Here is a 22,212-nt window from a genome sequence, read left to right on the forward strand (position 1 = left end):
CAGTTTTTTTACCCTTGAGCGGCAATGATCGGGTTTTGCCTACTGAGCCTCTGTCAAAGGTGCCTGAAAGTCGGCCACAATGGTGGTAGCTACAGGTCTGCAAGAATAAAAGAATAATAAAGGGGAAGTGATCGTGGAGAAGCACGGGGCAAGCAACCACAGGGGTGCGGGGCTGCGGAACAGGATAAGGAGGAAAAAAAAGGCGCTTGGAGAGCATGAAAACAACAGCACTCCTGAGGAGGGCTCGTAAATGAAGAAAAAGAAGCTCCTAAATTGGTCATAAAATGAGGGATAGTAGAGGGATAGTATATTTGGTCCCTGCTCTAGTGGAGTGGTAAACATGGAAGAGGCATGACATACGCATGCCATGGCCAAATGGGGGGAAAGAATGGGAGAGCGACAATGGAGCCAGCAAATTGAAGCCTATGGGCAGGTTGAAGCCCACAAAGTAGGTACTGCACATGCGCAGTCTACAGCCCAGACCTAAAGAAAAATGTGACCTTGTTACTAGGGTCCAAAGTCTGCAAAAGATGTCTTAATTCAACAAAACCATTTTCTAGCTCCCTCTATTTGCTTTATGCAATATATTGCAAAAAACGGAATTACAAGTGAGGCATGGAACCGTTCATTCATTTTATGTTTATTCAAGGAATACTGTGTGTAAACAACCACACACAAATGTAGATACATCTATCACTTTAATACATGAAAATGTTCTTAACGTTGCATACATTAAAGAGCAATTTGTACATTTTAGCTGGAATGATCTATTTAAAATGTTCAATTAAAAAGAACAGTGGGATGGATATAAAATATATCTTTTGGCAAGCTCTAAATGTTATATCGGGTCAATAAGTTGATAGTACATCCTAAGCTACATAACGACTATGGGTATATAAAGCGTTGAAGCATGTTGTTACGCCAAGCAGGCTCACAACACACTTCGTCACTTTAGAAACACAGGGCTGCACCACATTTACTAGAATATGGTGCAGCCCTGTGTTTCCCCCGCGATGACGATAACTTTAGCTGCCTAGCCACACTGCATCCACCCTTGCACCATAATGCAAGGGTGCCTGTGATGAGGGGAAGATTGTTTATGTGCAGGAAGGTCCCACTTTCTGCACATAAACAATCTCTAAATGCCGTTTGGTAAATTCTATGTGTGCTGCTTAACGCAGCACACATAGAAGCTGCAAAACAATGTTTTTTTTAAATGATTGTTTATGTGCAGGAAGGGGGACCTTTCTGCACATAAACAATCATAGGCAATTTGCAATTTGCTGTTTCTATGTGTGCTGCACAAGGCAGCACACATGGAAACAGCAAAAACGAGGAGAAATAAAGCATTTCTCCTTGTTTCGCCTGTTTAAGATCAGGTTTTCACTGTTCTTAATTTTTGCGCTTCCTCCTATTTACGCTGCCCTTGTAAATAGGAGGCGGGGTCAAAATCAATGGGTGTTGCAGTGGAACGCCGACCGCAACACCCATTGCCCTCACGCTAAATACAGTGGTGAAAGAGTGCCTTATTTACATGGCAGTGTTAAGCCACGCTGCTTTGTAAATAAGGTGAGGCCCATATCGCCATCACAATGCTGTGGTAGAGATAGGGGCTTGTAAATATGCCTCCATGTGTTCAGTAGGTGGTAGCAAAGTAACATTTTATGCTCATTAAGTCTGGTGAAGTCTGGAAAATTAACGCTTCATTAAAAAGGGCGACATTTCTGAACTTCACCTGAAAAAAGTCTCACTTCAAACCATTCCCTACAGTTGGGTACTCCACCAAAGGTTAACAGGACTTGAAGCTGCAGGCATTGTGTTTCCTGACTATTATCGAGGGCTGCAGTAGCCCTGAGTGGCAGAGGGAAAAACAAAATAATCGCCACTTGGCATTCACATACCTTGCATTCCCTGCAGCTTGACTTTCCAGCCTGGAATGTTAGGCGGCGGGGAATGAGTATGTATATAGTGCTACAGGGAGGTAAACAGTAAGTGGCTTCAGAGTGGTGTGCTCATTGCCCCAAGAAGCACTTTTGCCATGCAGTATGTCAGCTTTGCAAGGTCCTGGACTGGACAATATCACTAACCACTAGTATTACATTTCCATCTAGTGGAAAGTGTAACCAATTCAGATCCAACTTTGGGCCTGTCTATAGTCAGTTATACTCCATTCATTCATGGATCAGTTCACGCCATTAATTGATTTTCCAGTTGAAGGATGTTTTTTTTATCCTTCCAATTGTTGTACTCAACAGGATTTCAAATGTGTACAAACATTCAGGAAGATTTTAGCCATTCCAGCATTGGTATTGATGCGCCATTGATATTGTAGTCACAGATTGGTACTTAAATACAGGCTGTTGAAGAAATTATACTTATATATATATATATATATATATATATATACTATCGCCAGTAGTTAGTTATTGTTAGGATCATGTGTTTTCAGAGGAAAAGCATTTTTTTACGTGCCTATAACTTTGGCGCTGTTTGCCGAATCTTCACATAACTTTCCAAAAAAGGTGCCCTGGTGATTCTTGTTGCACATGGAAAGTTTCAGGGTGATTCATCAAACTGGGGCTGAAAAAAAGGGGGGACAAAAAAAATTAATTTCCCATGTTAATTACCATAGGAGCCTTGAACACGACTACAGCCTGAACAGCTGGATGGAATTACACAAAATTTGTCATGAAAGTTAGATTTGGTTACGCAGATCATGTTTTCACTTATTTGGTATAAATCCGTTCATCAATTGTTAAGAAATTTAAGGAAAAACAAATAATGATATCTGCGATCGCTCCTAATTCATGAATAATAACAAGCTTGTGCAGGGAAATATAGAGCTCTGATTGGCTGCCAACACTTCAACCAGGAAGTGTTGGCAGCCATCTTGGGACTCTGCTTCAGCCTTGGTCTCCGGATTCCCCTGAAACCCTGCCACAGCATAAAAGTATTTTTGGTTTATAATTCACAGCGATTTTCGCAAAATACTTGCGAATATCACAGTGAATTAAAAACCACTGTCTCCTCGGGTCAATTCGGTTAATTGTTTGTTCTTTAAACATTAGTTTGTATGTTTTTTCAACGCCTAACTATAAAGTCATTTTAACCTATATATATCAAAGGCTACATTGGCAGCCTCTTGAGGTATTCAATTGGGTTTGTTTTTAGGACAGGAAGGGTCCCTGGCTTGGTGACCTGTCTTGTTACAATTAAGGTACCAAGTCTTCTTGGGGTCTCATTTCTTACCCAGGCACGCACTTTTGTTTTGTGAGGTGTCTCTGGCCCTTCCTCTTGGACAGATCTTTGGGGGCCTCCAGAGAAGTCTTTACGTTTATCTTTGTCTTCAGAGTGATCCTCCTTCTTCTCTTGGAGGAACTTTTTGGCCCTTTTCTTATGGTCACCCCCACCATGCCTAGTCTTGGTCACTCTTGATTTTTCCCAAACATCAGCCTTCCTCCCCAACTTTTGGGGAGAGACTGGCCCCAGGTTCACAAGGTATTGATGCAACTTTTAATGAAGTCAATTACTTAACACATGCTCCTCCATAAGTAAATTGTAAATCCCATCATAATTATGCACATTGCTATCTTTTTATCAACAACCCAGTGTTTTTAATGAAAAGTCTACTAAATGAACCCAGGACTGTCTCTGGGTTTTCTGAGTCTCCCTGAACCTGATCCTATGTTAATCCAAAGCCCTCAATCAGGGTACCCTTCATGTGGTCATAGGACACAGAATCTGCCTCATTCAATGCCCGGAGTCTAACCCTGCATTTACCTAAGTACACCTCCCAGAGAAAAGGGCCCCAATACTTCTGGTTGACATTCCTTGCTCTACATTCTCTCTCAAAAGGTGTGAACCATTTTGTGATGTCATCACCTTCTGTATATTTACGGAAAATCAATTTGGGGATTTTAGGGATTGAATTCTCTTCCCTAGGTATGATTTTGCTGCCACAAGCGATGAGTCCTAGGCCCATCTCAGCTCTTTCTTTTTCTATGACCAGGAGTTTGGTCTTCAGTATCTATTTCTTCTGAGACACTACTAGGAGTACAACCAGAGGTATTGCTTTCTGAGGGGGCAGTATAGGAATTAGAGTCAACTTCATCCACCACTTGCTCTTCATCTGCCATGGGAGATGTGTATCCTCTCCCATGGCTCAGGCATTTCCTACAAGCAACTTTTGCAGATGGGCTTTTGTGGGTCTAGATCCCATGGGGAGGTTCCATGCTTTGCACAAATTCTTAAGTCTGTCCAACTTAAGGTTCATATACAGCCTAAGGACAAGCTCCTGGGCAGTACTTGGTGCATCACTCATAGTTTAAAGTGAGGTCGGACATTTTCAGAAAAGTGACAAAAAATGCTGAATACTTTCTAAAATCCTGACTTACTAAAAAAAGTGTTACATTTTAAACTGTTTTTGCTGAGGGACTTAACCAAGCACCTAACTGCTATTTGAAAACAAATAAAACAATATAAAATCAGACAAAATATTTTTTAAGACAATTTTGGATTCCTTCATGAAATCACTTATCAACCAAGTAGTATAGCAAATGCTGAGTCTTTTTCCCATCACTGCACCACCAATGTAGGAAGTTGGCTCTTTATATGATGTATCAATAATCTGGTATACCGTGCAAGGACTCCAGGGGTTCCCTTACTTGTGAACAGAGCTTCCTATGCAATCCCAAAGTGCTCCATAAGGGGATAGTGTGGTCAAGCAGCCTTAGGCTTAACACAGAGGAGGTAAAGACATTTGCTAATGCACACAATTATTTATAAATGACACAGTTTTCGATGAGGGCTGCAGACAGGCCACCGGGGCTGGGGCCAAGTCAGGGGCTGTCTTCAGTCTTGTCTGCTTTTGCGGCTCTTCTTTGCCCTCTCTCTTCTTAGGTCATCAGGATCTGCCTCTCTTGTGCCAGGGACTCCCCAAAATACTGAATTTAAGGGAATTAGGGGAGTGTAGGGCAATAGCCAATGGGCTACTGACCCTTGGGGTCGCTATGCCTCGTATATGACCACTTCCTGTGGGAAGTGGGCAGTACCCTGTCCCAGACTTCCTAGTTATGCAATCATGATGGCTACCTCTGTAAAACGGTGTCCACCTCGCAGTTAGCCCACCATAGGGGTGGTACTAGTCTGGGGGTGGCGCGCCTACCTGACCAGCTAATTTTCCCACCTGTCCAGGTGCCAAGTGGGCTCTGGACAGGGGGGGGGGCTTCAGCTCCTGTGAGGGAAGCCCGATTTGCATTCCAAAGGTGGCGGCTCCTTTGAATCTCACCACCCCAAGGAGGCTAATCAGCAGGTTATCCCATGGGAGGGTGTGTTGCACCCTCTTCCCCGACAGGCTTTTGTTCCTGACTTCCTGAGAGCAAAAGGCTCTCTCATTAGGAGGTCAGAAACTTGTCTCAGGTGGCAGGATGACAGAATCCAGTCAGCAGGCACACCAGAGAGTTGTAGGTTTCCAGGGGCACCTGTAAGTTGCCGTCTGAGGGCTCGTTTTGATAAATCCAACACTGGCATCAGTGTGGGTTTATCAAGACAAGATGCTTGGCACCAAGCATCCTTATTTTCAGTGAACCCAACATGTAGCTGGGGAAGTTGTATTCACCTGTGTCCAGTACATGGTTTAAGATGGCTTCCCTGGTCATTTGCACTGGCAGTAATAGGGCTGACCAGCGCAGGGGCATATCTGCTCATGCAGATATGGCCTCACATATATTATTAAGCACCCTGCCTTAGGGCTGTCAGACCTGCTATAGGAGTGACTTAAAAATATCATCTGCAGTGGTAGGGGACATGGCACACAGGGATGTGTGACAGGTAGTGTTTTCACTTTTGTCTGCACCAAGACACACAGCCTGCAATGGCAGTCATGCATGTGCTTAATGAGGGATCCCCTACGGTGGCACAATTCAAGTTGCAGCCCTTGTGGTACAAAAGGGGGTGGTGATGGACGGAGCATCAGAACCAATCAAACACTCACACCCAGTCAACAGATCTGTGTTTGCTCTATCACCGTTCTTTAGCCCACCCCAGTTCAGACATGGCCATATGCAAATCAGTCTGACCCTGTGCCTCATGGGAACAGTCCAACTCTCCTTTAGTACCCCAGGCCCTAGGAAGCATGGTACTATTTGCTAGGGGCTTACAGTGGTAGCTAAAGGTTTGCCAATTGGGAAAACAATTGTGTAGTTTTAGGGAAAAAAACACGGGAACTGGGAACCTGGTTAGCAGGGACCCAGTACACCTCAGTCAAAGTTGAATAAAAAACCAGGAAAAACGTGTTGGGGTACTGCAACAAAAATCCAGTTTGCCACAGTAAGCAAAAGTAAGATTACATTCTCAGCATGTATATCATTTGACTAAAGCAAGAATTGAACTTGCCTGTTTCAGCAGCTTTGATTTTATGCCTGAAGAGCATCCATGCATATTTGAAGAGTTTCACAATTTCTCCAACGAAGCTACTTATTTCTTTACAAACACGAATTAGACATTGACCTTATGTGCTATTTCTTATGAGAGAGGGTACAGTCTTGACATAAACTGAAAGCTAGAAAATTGTATTGATATTCACCAAGTAAATTGCATTTGTGACTGGAAATAAAGGTTCTAAGGACTCGTTCTAACACTTGACCCCTTTGCAGTACTTCTGGTATATGAATAGATCAATGACTCACGCAGTGTGAGGCATTTCATGTTTTCTTAATAACTATAAAGGTACATCAATAACATCAGTAGTTCTCATGTACGCACCCACTGTACTAGGAAATAATGGTCTTCCTAGCTCAATTTATCCCCTAGTGAGTTCTGCATGTCTTTTTTTTTTCAAACTCTTTTTATTGAGGTTTTTGTTACATTTGAACAATGGGCACAGGCATAGGAAGAAAACAGATGACATGTGGTACGTACCAGTCGTTGGGACTGGGGTTCCATTCTACACATTACAACTGGATCAACATTCGAGGCTACATATTGAAATATTGAGGCAAAACATGTATTGAGACACAACGTGTGGTAGTGCTGTTCGAGTGCATATTGGTCGTGTACTGTGTGTCTCAGGGTTCCATTGCCTGGCAATGAAATGTGTGAACCTCTAAAAAATATGAGGGGAGAGAGAAGGAAAAAAAACTGCTAGGGCACTCTATGATTCTAAGCACCATATTTGGATGTAATCTTTAAATATGCGTAACTCTGGTTATACTTATTGAAGTGTTGTCGTTTTGGTCTTGTTTTATTCATAATAAAATTCTCTATTATTCTAACCTTGTGTGGAGTATTTTTGTGATGTATTCGTTGTCTTATTGTGTGCTTGTGTTGCAAAAATACTTCAGCACATTGCTTCTGTAGATGAGCCTGACGGCTCTTTGCCAAGCTACCAAAGGGTAAGCTTTGGTTATCTTTTAGTGTGCATCTAGCTCACCCTGAGTAGAATGGTGGTTCCTGCTTCAACAGGGTGCATATCTCTGCCAACCAGAAAACCCATTTCAACCAGATGGCTAGTCGACACCCCAGTGAGTCCTGCATGTCTTATGGTAAAATCCTCTCACACAATCTTACATTTTACCACTCGTGACTCGTGAGTGAAGCCCATAATTGTACAGCATACACACCATACACAGCACAAATAAACGTAAAACTAAAACATCTCACACACCTTCTGAAACAGAATGGAGTCATCCACTATGCACTTCATCAACTTCTGTATCCATACCTAGTCACCAGAAGACAGACACTGCTATTTTCTAAAATCTTAAATTTTTCACAAGTCACAAGACCACTTTCTTAAGTCACATCAAATGGAATACATGTACCACACATACACCATTGTTTGTGATCCCTCCACATCCAGGTGAATCACAACAAAGTGCATTTTCTTAGAAAGTTAGTTATGACATATTGTATGATTATCACTGTTGGTTCCACGCTCCTTGATCCCACCAGTTCCACACCTTGCATGGTAGCCCTCAGCAAAGGGTCTCCATATGCCTACCCATCAAAAGTGAAGTGAACAATGGGAATGTGTAGTTACAGTTTCCCTACTTCACAAGCCCACCAATGCTTGCTCACCTTGCAGCACAACCACTGACACAGTGGCTTTTTTAATTGTTCCTTTTTTTAATGTTTGTTATACATTCAGTGTATAACTACTGATCATGAGAGTCCATGTGTAAAGATGATCGGGAAGTCTCAGTAACATAATGAGAATTGCATACTTTATCATTAGAAAAAAACTTTGTCAAACATCCAGCATTAACATAATATTAACTAGCTCAGCCTATTCTCACCTTTGTTTTTGCAGAGCAACATTATTATCAGTGAGTCTATATTGACTTTTAAGCACCTTGTGCCTACTGCATCATTCGCTTCTACCACTGAGACTTCAAGTCTCCATTTCTGTATGCATACACCTTCAGAATTCTAAACTGTTAGTCTGTCGTGCCCTGGGAGAGTGTGGGAGAAGAGGACTGTGTTCTAATTGCTGGTGGCCTTTGTGCCATTCATCTGTTTTTGATGTTATCATTATTAGAATAGTGTCCCACTTATTATGTGTTATGCTACCCTTCTGTGTCCCTTTGCTTGTGGCATATCAGCTGTGGTACACTTCTTTAGGTCTAGCAGCTATGTCCTCGTATTAAGCGCTCAAGCATACTTCCCAGTTCATGGCTACGTCATGCTTGACTAGCACCTGAGCCAGGTCCATAATCCTGCAAGTAGCTTTAGATGTCTCCAGTGTGTGTATGTGACCTGTGACCTAGTATGCAGGCCACAGAGGTAACCTCTAGTCTCTTGCCAGTTACTGTACAGATGATGGAAAAGATGTTCATTCAAAATTTTCTGATCATTGTAAATTCCAAGAATGTATGGAAGTCTGCTTTTATCTCCTGACATCTGGGGAGTTGTTCTAACACTTCATAGTACATTGTGGCTATCGTTGCTGGACATAAGAAAGTCTGGTTTAAATGGCTTAATAGAGTAAAATCTCTATTTGTGTATTCTAGGATGGTCATCCTTTTTTTCTCAGTAAGTTTGTAGTCTATTTTTCTTCCCATTTAATCTTTTGTTGAAACTTGTTTTATCAAACGTACGGTATGTTAAGATAGCAAACCATAAAATAGCAAATAAGTTGAAAATTTATGTAGAGGGAGGAGAAGTGGAAATGAGCAATATAAATGTAACATATCATAGTAGAATTACATCAGAAAAAACTGTAACAACAGAATCCATTTGAGATATGGTAAAAGTATTTCAATACTGAAAAGAAATAAACATATTTTACAAATTGTAATTTTATAGAAGAGAGGGAGAGAAAAGGGATGAGAAGGGGAAAAGGATGGAGAGATTTGCAGGAATGAGGTATTGAATAACTGAAGAGAAAGATGAAGTCGTACAATCACAATAATTTCAGGAATTAGATTGTTCATAATGAAAGAAAAAATATACAAATCAAGGAGAATTAACTTTTCAATAAGATCATATGTTCTACGAGCACACCTGGATAAAAAAGAAGCTAAAGGCATACACAATAAGTCTATTTTACTAGCTATCTGAATAGAAGTAGAATAAGCTCTGTCCAGCCTATGATTATAACAAATCATGTTCCACTTTTTAGCAAAGGTGATATCATTAGCATTTTTCCAATTGGAGTAGATATATTGAAGAGCAGTAACAAATGAAATATCCAGAAAATGGCCCTTCATTTAATTAAGTTACTAAGAAGTATGCAATCCACCAAGGACAATTTGTACTAATCGGAATGGAACTTGTTTTTCACAAATGTCTGTAATTTTGCTTCAAAGCTGTGACTGAAATATTTTTACCTGTGGGCAATTAATAATGTGTAGGACATCACTGTTATGTTCATTTTAACACCAACAGTCTCTATTTTGAGCTAATTTTACTTTATATAGGTAGTCAAGGTCTGGAAAATTCTGTTAAAAAAGGTTTGCATAGTACTGGCACAAAGAGAAGCAGAAGGTACTTTAGACCATCTTTTATCCCACATACGAGTAGGGCAGACCAGGCTCATATCCACATGCACGGTAATGTCATTAATGGTCTCATGTCAGATGTCACAAGTGATGTTATTGATGATATCATAGACCATGTCAGGAGTGATGCAATATGGGAGGTCTGAAGCAGTGCATGGCACGTGCACAAGTTATAGTTATTTGAGTCAACTATAAACTGGTGAATTTCAGTGGTTTTTTTTTAGTTTAAAATTGTATTTCGAACTGAAAATTATACCTTACTATAATGTCACTTTTACCTTTGGTTTTTTCAGTAAATTTCTAAGGTCAGTTTAATGTGAGTAAGATTTTATTAAGATTTCTAAATATCCTAATCCCCCACTTCACACAGTCTTTGGCATGTGTGGCAGCGGGATTGGGTGCTGGGTTTGAATATATGTCCAAATCCCTCACCGTGCACAGCCTTTAGCCCTGCATAGCATGATGTTTATTGCCCAACCCCGTGGGTGCTTAATCCCTGCCATGGATGATCTTTGGCCATATGCTTTGTGGGGTTGGATACGGCGCGGCTTTGGGCAAGGCCCTGCGCAAACACCACTCCTCTGGCAGCCAACACCTTACTGTCGTGCAACACCCCACAGACACCTACCCAACATTTTGGCTTTGTTTTTTTTGTCCCACAGTAATCTTAAGGCACTCCAGAAGAAATGTTGTGGTACTCTGGTAAATATGTGTGGGATTGTGTTGAGACCCACAGAAGTACCACAAGTACGTGGCAATGTGAAATTTTATTTTTTTGCACTTTGACCCAAGGGTGGGGCCAGGATGCCCCTATCCTGCTCCCTTATGTATTACAGAATACATGTTCTTATTTTCACGTAATGCTCTAGATGTGCAACCAATCGTCATTTCCCCTTCCTTGGTGACTTGCCCCTATATGACTATCTCAGTCTGAGATTCAGCCAGAAGGAAAGATGATATATTCAAATTCATAAAAGTGCCAATTTATAGTTAATACATTGCATGTGGTGGTGGCAGTTGTGTCTAAGTTTGGGCAGTGGCTGCTCCCTGTACTGCTGGGAGTTTAAGAGCAAGAATAGAGACATAGCATTCCATTGTGCAGGGAGTTGGCCTGGGTATAATGTTATGCCTCTACTTTTTCCTCAAATTTTTTCCCGAGGTGGGTTTGCAACCTTCCTTAATCTATGCTCATGGTTTTACTGCACAAAGAACTTCATGTTATAATTATTATATATAGATGCGCTATCAGAACCCTCCTGTTTTGGGCAAACCCAAAGGTCCTACTGTATTTTCAGTCTTTGAAGTATCTATTAAGATGAGCAGGACCCCTAAACTGACCTAAGTTGCTCATGTTTGTTCATTGTTTTGTAGATCTAGGGTTGAATGAGCTCCAGCCTGATCCAATTAAGATTATGTTAGAAACTATGAAGATCAATAAATATAAATTCTGAGTTCAAAAGAGTATACCAACAGAGGGCCCTATTTACAAAGGTGGAGGTACACTTTATTGTAAGTAAACTCTTTTTTGGTATTCACAAACAAACAATGTATTAGTAACTTTAGAACTTCGGAGATTCTGCAGTCAGGGTGGAGCACTCCTCACATAAAAACATAGACCTGTCTTATTTTTCTATGTGCGGAGTTCTCCTCTCCGACTGTAGATTCGTAGAGCTACTATTTCAACATGTGTTTGTTAACACTGAAAGAAAAGAAAATTACACAAAAGTGAAGAGAAGAAAATACACAAAGGTGTAGGTTCACCTTTGTGAATCAGGCCCTCAATGAGTATCTCATTCTTAGTCCTTTTGTGTCTTTTCTATAAACTTCTTCATGTAGAAAGGAATATTCTGATCAGATGACAGTGCTCCAATTAGAAAGTTGTATATGAAATTTTGATTAGGCACTTTATCCTCGGCTTGTTTAATAACCAGGTGGACTATGGCCAATGTGTTCTATTGCATGTGCAATATAGGCCTGACAGGGGATGAATTACCTTTTATGTTGCTGTGCCCCTGTTGTTCTAGGTTAAGTACTGCGTAGCTGATACTTATTTTTAAGTAAATAAAGGAAATATTGTATAAGAAAGTTCTTCACTTGTATAAGCAAACTGATATACCTTTTGATAACTCGTACACTACAAATTTCATAGACAGGGCCTGCCAATGCATGAAAAACATGTTTTGAATTTACCAAGGGACTTCTCTAATTTGGGGCTATTGTCAATTGTTGCCTTTTAAATTCCAATAAGCATTTGCAGTTTTGATGTACGGTTATTGATGTAAATTTAATTGCTTGTATCTCCCTGTATTTATTCAGTTTTTTAAATGAAAATTTGTATGTATTTTATAGAAAATTGCTCTTTTCTGAAATCAAAAAGTGTTACGAAATGACATGGAATGGAAATGATTCAAACATTCTTTGGGATTTTTTTAGGTAATATAAGCAACATAAGAAACTCTCCACCAGCAACACCAGAAAATTCAAAGTGGCGGTTGTAATATGCAAGCAGAGAATGCAACAACTTCATTTGGACTTGAATGACTACGGCAGATGTCTGTGTATGCAAAAATCTACAAAGTGAGGTGAGGGTGATAATCTTTGTGAAACCTGATTACAAAATCAAACAAACATATAGGCCAAATTCTGATATTACATTGAAGTACATTGAACAAATGTCATCCTGCCTTGTGTCTTGTGCTTGAAATGTCAGCTCTAGTTACATCACTAGCCATGATGCATATACCAGCATCAGGCGCTTTCTAGAGAACATTTGCCAAAGTAAGCAAGTTGTCACAAAGTGCATCCCCTGCTTTCTTGCCACATATGTTAGAAGATTGCCAAGTTCTCCCACGTTCTGACTGAAGAAATGTTGCACTGATTCTAATTGTTTACATTCCAAACTTAAAAAGCACAAACACACCTACTCATGCACATACACTCTATGATGGCAGATTCTGCTTCATTAAGGTAGTAACAAAATACTGTTCACAAAGGAAGCACTTATGGCTCCTACATCTTCAGGCATTGTACATTCAAAAAACACATTGAAAGTGGTGTGTTAGGACGCAGACTACTAGTAAGCATATACAGGTCTGGATTTGAGTTAATTTGAGCAGTGAACATGTGAGTCTGTTAGTTGGATTGAAAAGGATAATGGGGATAGAATAGGGAAGAGACTAGAAAGTGTTTATTGGGAGAACACAGTGGTAAGACGAGGTTTGAGATGAGTATAAAGAGAGATGTAAGAGAGAAGAATCTCTAGACATTGATTAGGGAGATCATAGTAGTAAAATGAGTTATGGATGAGATAAAAGAGGGATAGGTGAGTGAAGGATTTAGAAGGGTTGTTTGGGAGATCAGAGTATTACAATGAGGTTTGGAGTGATCCAAGAAGGGATAGAGGAGGTAAGAGTTTAGAAATGGTTATTTTGTAGATCATAGTAGTAGTAGAAGGAGGTTTGGGATTAGCAAAAGAGTAGAGGTAACGGATATATTGAGAGAGGTACAGGTTGGAACATAGGATAGTGCATTGGTGCGAGACAAAGCTTTTTCTTTTTATAGAAGTAGTAAAGTAATAATTATATAGATGCATTAGTACATATTATTATACATATTTATATCAAGAATTACACATATCTAGACACATACATTCAATCAAATTAAATGTTTATATACACAGGAATTTGCTGTACTTTTGTGTTTGAGTATGGTGGTTATGTAGGAAAGAGCAAACTCTTGAGTAGTCCTCTGAAGTTAAGAACGTTATCTCTGGATCTTATATTTGGATGCAATGAATTCCATAGTTTTGCTGCTTGAGCGGAGAAAGATGTGCCACCTATGGTTTTTTTCTTGTGTGGTTGGATTTTGAGGTGAGGTGCCAATCTGGAGCAGAGACTAATTTGTTGAATGTATTTGGTGATGTTATTCCTGATAAAAAGTGGTCCTGTTCCATGTATTGCTTCATGGTTGATCCAAAGTTGCTTGAAAGGGGTTCTTCGGAAACCGGTAACCAACGTAGGGGCCTCAAACCAGGAGAGATGTGGGCATGTTGCTTTAGATGTAGGAGCAATCTGGCAGCAGCGTTCTGAATTCATTGCAGTCTTTTCACAGCTGATAAAGATGATCCGTGGTAGAGGCCAATGCGTGATCAAGCTCAGACAGTACAAGAGAAATAGTGGCTTGGGCCTTGTGTGGAAATCCCAGGCGGGTAAAGATGCATCGCAGAGTTTTCATAGTAATAAAGCTTGATCTTGGTAGTTTGTCCACATGGCTATTCATTGATAACTTGGAGTCCATGGAAATTCGAATGTTTCTTACTGTCTTAGATATTTCAGGAGGCCCCCCCAGATTGTGAGGCCAGGCACAAAGTAGGTCATAATTTTCCCATTTGCCACATGTGAGTATTTCCATTTTGGAAGCATTCAATTTGAGATGGCTCCATGTCATCCACTGATCAACGCCTCTGAGGCAACTAAAGATTTGTGAGTTTCCAATGTCTTTTGGGCTTTCCGGTTTATGGAGTATTTGTGTGTCATCTACATAGTTATAACATGTGAGCTGAAATTAATTGATGATTGCCAGTAATGACTTCATGTAGATGTTGAAAAGCATGGGCGAGATGATAGAAGCTTGAGGGATCACTGCTTTTGTGAAGTATGGTTTGGATAACAAAGGTGGAGAATGAATGACATTTGTTCTGTTTTGATGATATGATCTGATCCAGTCGAGGGCAGTATCCTATATGCTGGCTTCGTAGAGCGTTTGGATTAGAGAGTCATGGTCAACTGTGTTGAAGGCAGCTGAGAAGTCCAAGAGAAGTAATGCAGCAACCCTGTTGGAGCCTACTGTGTTTGTAAGGTCCTCCTAGATGGCAATGAGGACAGATTATGTGCCTCTTCCTGATTGGAATCCTGTTTGGAAGTCGGAAAGTATGGAGTTATCTTCAATGAATTGGGACATCTGGGCAAATGCTGCTCTTTCTATCAGTTTGCCCAGAAAAGGTCCATTTGTGATTGGTCTGTGGTTGTCGGGGTCAAGCATGTCTAGGTTAGTTTTCTTTAATAATGAGTTTATGTATCCCTTTTTTAGGTTTTTCGGAAAGATTCCCCTAATTAAGGAATTATTGATGATTCTTTATACTGGTTGGGCAGCAGAGGTAGTTAGAAGGCTGTTCTTGAATATCTGTGGTTGACTAAGGTCAGAAGAGCTGACAGCAGGCCTGCTTGTTTTGACCATATTCATAAATTCACTTTGTGATATTTGTTACAAGGAATGGAGTGGCTGGGTTAGCCTACTTTTGGAAGGTATTTTTGGAAATGTTTTAGTGCTGGTGATTTTCCTTTGTTTTAAATAGGAGTCCAACCTGCCTGCTTTGGTTGTGTAATGATTTTCCAGTTTGTCGGTGAATTCTTTAGTATTGGATGAGTTGTGTCTATGCATTTAGGTTACGAAATTCTTGGAGAATTTTGTAAAATTCTTTATTTGCATATTTAACTTTTTGAATTCTGTCTGAACAGTACCTTTTGTTACCTTTTTTATAGCTGAGTTGTATGATCTATTAGATTTCTGTAGGTGAAGTGTGTCTTGATTGCTCTTTGTTTTGAGGCAGAAGCGTTGCAGCTTACTAATTTGCTTTTTTATCTCTTTTAGTTCTGTATTACTCCAAGGTGCCTGTTTTCTTTTGTCCTGATTTGTTGTTCTGAGTGGTAGTAGGTTAACAAAATCTTCCTGTAGCCACTCATATTGTTTTTTAACATAATTTATTGTCTCTAGATATATGTTGGATGTTAGTTGTGTTTCTAAATATTCAAAATTGAGTTTGTTCCATGGTCGATAGGTGGATGCAAGTAAGGTTGTTTTGGAAGTGTTGCTGTGTGGGGTTTTACATGTTGGAAAGCTAGCAAATGGTGGCCTGGCCATGTGACTGGAGTAATCGTCTGAAAGGTAATTAGTGCAAAAATGACATCTAAAATGTGTCCTGCGATGTGTGTGGGTTTGTGGGCGATCTGATGTTGGTTCAGTGTGTCAAGGCAAGTGATGATGGTTTTTGGATGGGGCATATTCGTTTGTCAAACCAAATATTGAGGTTACCCAGAATGCATAGGTTGGCGTGTAGTGTTATCAGGTTTGATACTGTGTCTAGAAATGTGTCTGGGAATGTTCTGTTGCTAGGTGAGGTCTGTAAAGGAGAAGGAATTTACAGGAGGAAGTTGGTGTAGGGTTGCATCTGGTGAAGTGGGCCTCACAATTATGATATGGAAACTTTGTCAGCTTTATTGAGATGTATTCTTTGCTTGAATATAACAGCTAGTCCACCTCCTCTTTTGCCTATATGATTGTGTGTGAAAGGTTGATAGCCTAGAGGAACACTTCATTGCAACAATGGAGCCATGTCATCTACCAACCAAGATTCAGTTAAGAGAGTAAGTCAGGTTGTGTTTCAGTGAGCAGGTTTTAGATGTGATGCTTGTTTTCTGAAAGTAATCATCCATTTATTAGTAGGCAGTTGCGAGATTGTGTTATGGTGATGGTGTCACTTTGTTTTGTAGAAGAGTGAGCAGTATTTTTATAACTTGTAGCAGGTGTGTCATTAGTGTTGGTATTGGCTGCATGAGGATAGCAATCATGTTGCTTTTCTATATCATATTCCTCGTCCAGAAGGCTTAGACGGCATTTTGATGGGTCTGTATGTGTTTGTGGTGGAGATGGTGTTTGAGAGGGAGTTAGCGAGCTGTGTTGTTTTTGTTGAATAGACTTGTTGTGTAATAGGCATGGAAATGTGAAGTTGCTCTTAATTGCCTAATGGATGAGAGACATTTGAATGAGAATTGTTGTGTTGGTGTATTTGTGTTAGGTGTGGGGGAAGCTTTAAAAGGTTGGCAGGAAAGGTCGTCTAGGATGTGCATTATTTGTGCAGTCACGAGGGGGAGTGTGTGTATGTTTCTATTTTGTGATGGAAAGTATTACGCAAGAGTCTGTGTGTGTTATTTTGTTATGCTGGTGTGTGTGTTTTCTGTATTGTTTCTGTGCAGTAGTGAGAGGAGATGATGATGTAGTGGTTCTCTGAGAGGTTCGGAATGTGAAGTATTGTTGTTGAGCGGAAGTTGAATGGTAAAGAGGGTAGTGATGTGTTTTGGAAAATAGTGTATATTATGAGTGTTTGTTTTAGATTTGATAGCTGGAAGAGGTAATATGTGTGGTGAAGTGGGGTGTGAGGGCTGTCTCACTGTGTGTTTTTGGTAAAAAGAAGAGTATGGCATTTGTAGATGAAATAATGTAGGGATGAGTATAGGTTTGGTGGTGACAGAAAGGGGTCTGTTGGAAGCAGGTAGGGGGTAGAGCTAGTGTTTTGTATGACCAGAGACTGTGTGTATAGATGGATTAAAGTTATGTATTGTGGCTTTGTGTTGTGTTGGTGAAGTGTAGATTTGTTAGTGGTATAGGACAGATTGTTTTTTTGTGGGAGAGTGAAGGTGTCAGTGTGTGGCAGATGGGGCAAAAGGGTGTATATGTGTGAATTGTGGGGATTTGTAGTGGTTTTTGAGACAATAAAATTGGTTAACCTTTTCCATGCGTTGATATCACGGTAGGCATGTGCGGAGGCCGGCCGGGGGCACCGCGGGGGATTTCCAGCCGCGTCGAAGTGGTTAAGGTTTGTTTGTAATAGATGAGTCAAATGCATTTGCTGTTAGTGTGTTGCTATGTGTGTGATGGGTTACGGTTGGCGTGATGAGTAGAAAAAAGGGCGGCATTTCTGGCCGTAGGCCCAAGCTGTCACAAACATGCCCAAACAGGCAACTGCCCTTGTCTTCTCTGGCCTTAGCCTCGAAACCTGGGCTGAGAAGCCCTGAGTCCTGAGCTTAAATAACTGTAGTTATCAGGTGACAGCTTTGGCCTTGGGAAACCTAGCCCTAACCTAACCAATCAGAACTTTACCCTAAGCCCTAGAACCAATAGGAGACCAAATACCATCCGAGGCCTAGCAACCAATCAGAATATTAAGCCCTAAGTCCAATAGAAATACTAGCTTCAGGAACCAATCAGAATCTCAACCCCTTCAGCCAATCAGAACCCTAACCCTAAGCCCTAAGTCCAATAGGAACCCAAGATATAGGAACCAATCAGTGCACAGATGTAATAGTAAACTTATATAAGGGGCATGTGACCTTAAGCACAGGCTGATGGCCCGGGGGAAGGGAAGCTGCTCCTGAAGACCAGAATCTCCTTGGAGACAGACTAGCTCAATACATACTTTGCAGGTCCAGGTTTTAGCCCTGCAGACAAGGCCCACATCTAAGCCAATTAGTACATTTCTTATTGCACACTAAAGCAAATCACTTTTTTCTATCCAAAACTGACTGCTGCACACACTTTCTAACCACAGTTTAAACCATAAAGCAGATGAAACAGTCTTTTAAACACATTCTGCTTAGCCTCTATGAGGGTACTTTGCCTTTTAACTTTAAATATCAAAGAACGAGGGTAGGTAGGGATGGGCTGGGGGCTTGCCCCTGCAGTCTTAAGCACACTAAAGGGGAAACTAGGGCACTAATTCAAACATTCATGGGTGGAAAAAAACAGCAGTTTTCACAACACATTTTAAACCAAAATGTATGAGTAGAAAAACAGCAGTTTTAGTATTTCCGAAATTCACAGCACAGGTCTGTGTTCTTACCACCTTCTTTGTTGTTTGTTCACTGGGCTGTTTTTTGGCACAGAGAGTCTGGTGCTATAAGATGGAAGTGCCTGCCTTGGGGTTCCCTGCACTGACCTTAAAGGGTTTCTGCAGATGTGAGGGGAAGAGGGCTCAGGGTTGGGTGGGAGCTGGAGGGCAATTCAGGAAGTCACAAGCTGATAGCCCAGGTGCAGGGAAGCGACTCCTGAAGACCAGAACATCCTTGGAGACAGACAGGCTCAATTCACACTCTGCTCCAGGCATACTAGCCCTCTGCCCTACTTTATGGCGAGTTAAAACTGCCACTAGACAAAACTCTGATCTCTAGCAGAAATGTTAATCACAAGATTTGTAATCTATACTAATTTTCCCACCTTATGTGACTAAGATTTTGCCTTGAGTCCATAGTTGGTGACGCCCTTCACAAATCTGAAGACCCCAGGAAAGGAGAACACATGGCATCTTTCAAATAGAATTTTTTTAACAATCTCAAATGCAAGTGCTCCTCGATTGTCTGTGATATGACTGTTGTATGTTGTACATTGCACAAAATAGCTCTGTAAGGTGGAATGCCTCTTGAGCAATACCCAGAGGGCAATGTGTAATCTCACAGTGACAGCACCAATATAGGCCTAGCTCTGACAGAGACCCATAGGATATGCAGACATCGTATTCAGCTTCTTTATTTGTAAAAGTAACAATATAAGTGGCACAGTGATTCCATGTATGACAGGAAGCAATGTTACCGTCATATGTTTCAATTCATCCTGTAAAGCTCAATTAAACTAATAATTGACCACATTCTTTGCCAAGTTGCCAGTGTTCATTCATTAACACTTTTAACAGGAGTCTGTAAACCATGTTCTGCAGAGAGTTAGGCACAGAGCAGTTTACCCCATTTCTGCAGCCTTTGCATCCCTGCTTTATGATGGTGCCAGAGAAATGCACTGTCATGTACATCCTGAAAATAGAGCCAATGAGGGAGTGGAGTGGGTGCTTCAACTTCAGCACATTAACTATCCTAAGGAGAGCTGATGTACTGTCACTGTGGGACTTGGCCATCTTGGCAGTGATGACTTTGTTTTGTCTGGCAGTCGCATGTATTGTACTTGCTGTGAGCACAATCCTGACATCAAGAGCCACTAGGACTTTCTTGACATTGTTAGACAGCTCCCCAATGGCATCCTTAATTGACTTGTCTAGCCTTGCTGATATATCAGAAAGTTTTACCTGAGATTGCCTTGAAAGGGTGATAGTCCTGAAGGCCCTCCTTAATACAGCCTTATATCCCGCCGTAGTGGGCTATATCGGCTATTAAAGGCCCGCTGCAGCGTTAAAGGCCCGAGCCGAAGGCGAGGGACTTTAACAAAGCAGAGGGACTTTAAAAGCCGGTATAGCCCTGCTACGAAGCGCTATAAGGCTATTAGAACATTCTGCCACTAGAGGGCTAAATGTTCTAACAAATAAAACGAAGCCTTCAGGGAGCGCGAGGGGATTCAAATCCCCTCAGGCTCCCTGAAGCCTTTGTTCACAGCCAGAGATGTGAACAAAGAAGTATTGGAATGTTGGAGCTCCGGGTTTATACCAGCCATTATAAGCCCGGAGATCTACATTGTTTTCAATGGAGCGTCCAACATTCCAACATTCCAATGTTCTAATGTCTATTAATGTGTCTTCTATCCCTGTTATTCAGGTGTTCATATTTTTACTGCACTCTTACATGGCAGAATATGAGTTAAAATTTTATTTTATGTCATGTACCTTTGCTTGAACGGTTGCTGGCCCATCCTCTACGTCTGTAGCGGATCAGCTCTAGCAATCAAGTATCCTGTTGTAACAATTTAGACTATCACCTTCCTTCTTGGGTAACATCATAAGCACCCGAAACATTATATTTCAGGCTTTGGATATAGCAAATTTGAAAACACTTTTATTAGTGATCTCTATTTATTGTGGTACCTTTCGCTTGTATTAGTGTGATTCTGTTGTTTCTTCTAGAAACAACATGATGTTCCCATAATCACTGCAAGCCATGAGGAGGCTGATTTTCTGGTCAACATCAAGGTGTTGTGTTACAGCATTAGTTGTTGTGTCTGCACATTAACAGATAGGAAATGTAATGTGAAGTGCTGTTACACTATGCACATCATAATAAGGTTAAAGCTCTTTAGAGGTGGCCATGTTTGAATGAGTTGAATTAGGTGTAGGAGACAGGCATGAGCAGGGTCCATATTGTAATGGTCAGTACCATAACACATTGTGCACTGTTAGTAAAAAATACAGAGAATATACTATTGCATGTTGCACTGTGTGGGAGTGTGACGTAACACAAGCAGAGGCTTTATTTCTGGTGTGGTGTTATTTATGACTGTACCATGCTGGTTTGTCAGGGAATATGTTTCATGTTGAGACACATTTTACAACTGTGTATTACTCTACAGGGAGCAATGTCACATATGTGTATCATACACCGAGATGGACCTCAATTGCACTTGTGGGATACATTATTGTCAAAGTATGTAACATTTCACTTGCATATCGTGACTATATACAGGGCCAGTAGCATCTATGCTTCACACTACCCTTTAAATGTGATGTGCTTGTCCCATCTATGGGCCTCATATTGCATTTTCAAAATAGTGTGTCCTGCATGTGAGAGGGTATGGAATTAGAAATGTGTGATCATCCTGCTTCTAGTTTCAGATTATGGAATATTACATTGCTTACCTGGGCTTGTCTCTTCCTCAAAGCCTGCCGTGTCCAGCATTGGATCCACACATCAATTTTGGAAGATCATAGATGTTGTAATTAGGACTTACAATCACTCTAGAATGTTTCACAATACTTGACAGGAGTGTGTGTGTCATCTGCAGGGTCGCCAGGGGTTTGGGAACACTGGGTGTGGAAAACCACTTCTTCTTGGCAACAGTCTTATACCTTGGAGGGGTGAGATGGCAGATGCCATTGTGCATGTGGTGACTATATAATGAGAACTCACCAACATAGATAGAAAACTTCACTGTACATGTGCAGTGGCCATTTTACCTAAGGAAAATATTACTGGAGAAAAAGGAAGACCACATCTTAATGAAATGTCTTCTTACAAATATCCCTTCTGGGTTAGGTCAGACAACACCAGAATTTGAGTGTGCAAAAGATATATCTCTTGCCTGGCAACTGTGTATGTTGGTGAGTTCTCTTACTCTTCGCATGGTTTGCACACAAACTTCCTTCATAGTGCATCTTTGTTATTTTTGCTGCTCATTCCAGTTTTCTAGTGCTCTACTTACTTTGGGGGGGTTCTCTCTTCCTCCCCATTATTAAACTTATTGCAGTGCATTCCAAAGTATCACTCCAGACCAAGGAGCCAACTTAGACTGTGGAGGGTGATTTTGCTCACATACTGTGTAAGGCTGCTATGTACAACTATACAGATACCTCCTAAAATACTGTCTTTGCCATAAAAACTGAGGAGGTAAGCTAGGGTGCTGCCTTCTACTTATGCACTAACCCTGCAGTAATAGGTCAACCTTAACTCCC

General features: G+C 40.9%; 1 protein-coding gene across 1 annotated transcript in view; it reads left to right on the forward strand.

Moving 5' to 3' along the window:
• MCHR2 (melanin concentrating hormone receptor 2) overlaps nucleotides 1-22,212 on the forward strand; it is a 1,458,776-nt gene that overhangs the window by 318,976 nt on the left and 1,117,588 nt on the right. Inside the window, exon 3 of the mRNA XM_085609231.1 lies at nucleotides 12,432-12,580. The gene's annotated coding sequence lies outside the window, so the exon portion shown is untranslated. The remainder of the gene's footprint in view (nucleotides 1-12,431; nucleotides 12,581-22,212) is intronic.

This window comes from Triturus cristatus, chromosome 6, assembly GCF_964204655.1.
Source record: "Triturus cristatus chromosome 6, aTriCri1.1, whole genome shotgun sequence".
Taxonomy (NCBI): domain Eukaryota; kingdom Metazoa; phylum Chordata; class Amphibia; order Caudata; family Salamandridae; genus Triturus; species Triturus cristatus.